Raw genomic sequence first — 2,838 nt, 5'->3', positions numbered from 1 at the left:
CTTGAACCATTTGATAAAAATATCAAAATCAAAATACATGTATTATTTTTGCATGCCTGAGTCATGCCCGAATAGGTATCATTAGGTGATAATATATTGGAGTGCTGATAAAATATATATTATTTAATTAATTGGTTCAAGCTGGGTTCAAGTCTCCTACTTGGGCGAGTCTCCCGGATTTCCCCATTCCCAAAATTTCCAAATGGCCCCACTCATCGAAAAGTGTAAGATCTTTGGACGATATCGTAATAAACTTTTAATTGGACTATATTTTACGCCATTCTATTGTGGACATGAAAGGAAAACGATAACAAATTTCTTTTCGTGTTAATTTATTTAATTATGCTCCCCTTTCCCTTTCGGTCGGTAGCGCAGATGATATATATATTACGGGTAATGTTAGAAAGTTAATTGAACTCAAGTTTACCCTGGTATAAATAGTATTACCCGAGCCTTTTGGGTGAAGTCTGAAAATTTTAACAATACATATTAATCTGTATTCATGGGTGTTGCATCATCACTACTGACATTACCCTCCCAGTGTTGAGTAGACCTAGATGTATACGGGTAAACGCCGAATACAAATTAAAGTTAATTTAATTTTCGGGTTTTACCCAAAAGGCTTGAGTAATTCTAGGTATATCCATCAGGTAAACTTAAGTTTACTTAAATGTTACGGGCAATACTAGAAGATTAAGTAAACTTATATTTACCTGGGTATACCTAGTATTACGCAAGCCTTTTGGGTAAAGCCCGAATTTAAGTAAACTTAGGTTTACCTGGGTATACCTAGTATTACCCAAACCTTTTGGGTAAAGTCCGAAAATTAAATTAAGTTCAATTTGTAGGTATTCGGTGTTTACCCACACTCCCATACACATCTAGGGCTACCCAACACTGCGGGGTGATGTCAGAAGTGATAATGCAACACCTAACATTACCCAGCCAGTGCTGGGCTGCTGGGTAGATGTCTACGGGTAAGATTAAAGTTAAATATTTAAACATCAAGGAATATGTCACTAAATAAATTGGACCGATACATGTCATTCGACTTAATAATACGTGAGTGACCCGTTTTAAAATAATTTAATATGTCACTAGGAAGAAAAAAAATTGAGATTTGTTAAATAATTTGAACTTTCTTGTCGTAATTGCATGTTTGTAGAGGCTGGCTTTTAAAAGCGATGTTAATTTAGAATGCATAACGTCATACTGCAACATTGTGCTACAAGAACCACAACAAAATTAAAATTGCGCGCAACGTGGCAAAATATTTTTAGGAGAAAATTTTCACAGAGAAAGGTCTTTCAATTACGAAATTATAACATTGCTAAAACCATGTCAACCGGCTCTAATTCTCCGAAAAGCCCTGATTTTTGTAACGAAATTTAAGAATATTTTTACTCCTGAGGTGGTATTAAGAAAAACCTTTCAGTTCGTAATTTTTAAAAGTAGGGTGCGGTGTTATTGAAAAGGCTTTTGTATAATACAAAATACGAATGAAATCAGGCATCAAGCTCAAACTTTCAAGAAAAATAGAGGTTGGAAAGATTTTTATAATTTTTTTTGGAGTACCATGCAGTAAATGCATGCAGTTAGGTATCGGTGTTGTTTGTTTGGCCACCGTTTACGAGTTAATATTAACGAGAAACCTATGCTGCAGTCACCAACAAACACCATTCTCTTAATTTATTGTGCCTTAAATTGAAACAGTGTACTTAAGACACCAGTTTGTAAGGTAAATGCGACCGTGATGCCAATAACGTGGCAACCGCTACAGGCGTTTATCCGCGCGTGAGTAATGTTCCCATTACTCCTGCAGTTGATCTACATAAAGTGGGAATTTCATCAACATGGAATTTAAGCTTTCTTAACACATTTATCCCTGTGGAGAAGTTTTTGTTTTAGTGAAGGCTCACACTCGCACCAACCTGCCGATCGAATACCTATATTAATAATTTATTAAAAGTTGCTTTCTGAGCGCTGTTTCGATTTAACGATGAAGCCTACTCCGAAAATAAGCTATTTAATGGCAGGTAGAAAATGATTTTGTTAATTTTTGGGGATTAATTTAAATCCTCGATGTGATAAAATAATATAAAAACAATACGGAGGTAAAAGTAAATATAGTGATGTAAAAATAAAATATACTAAAATTAAAATTATAATACTTACCCAACATTAAAAATACACGTACTATTTAAATAAAGCAGAGTTATAAATAATTACATATAAAATACCAATACGAGTATAAATTGCTACAGAGAAAGGAACTTCGAGCGTCAAAATAAGCGTAATATGAATACCTATTAAATGAACGTAACTATAACAGAACTATTGTCCTTACTTGCCAAGACTCATAAAATCACACATAACGCAAGGCAGCACTTAGGGTGAAGTGCGGAATTCCGATGTTTTAATACATGGCGCCTTAATTAAATAACGTTAAGGCACCGCAAACGAGCGCGGCAAGAAAGTGATTAGTTTCAACGTGCAAATTAGAATTGTTGAGTACTTTTATTTTAAGAGTTCAAGAGCGGCATTCGAACTTTAGAAATAACAACTTGATGTGGTTATGATACGAAATTACTCGAGGTAATCCTCGATAATTCACCCTGAAAAACCCGTTTTTAGTGGAAACGCGTTTTCCTATTTAAAACTAGTTTTCCGTATTGCCTCAATGACAACGCGTTTTCACTAGTTAAACATATTTGTTCCCCTAAATGCTCGGTGAAAACTATTTTTAACTAGACTTTTTCAGTCAAAACTAGTTTTCACTCATTATTCAAAGTTATGGATGGATTATATCGCGTACCTATAATTATTTTGAAACATCGG

This window comes from Cydia strobilella, chromosome 3 (genome assembly GCF_947568885.1).
Source record: "Cydia strobilella chromosome 3, ilCydStro3.1, whole genome shotgun sequence".
Classification (NCBI taxonomy): domain Eukaryota; kingdom Metazoa; phylum Arthropoda; class Insecta; order Lepidoptera; family Tortricidae; genus Cydia; species Cydia strobilella.
The sequence above is the reverse complement of the archived record's forward strand: the minus strand, read 5'-3'. Positions refer to the sequence as shown.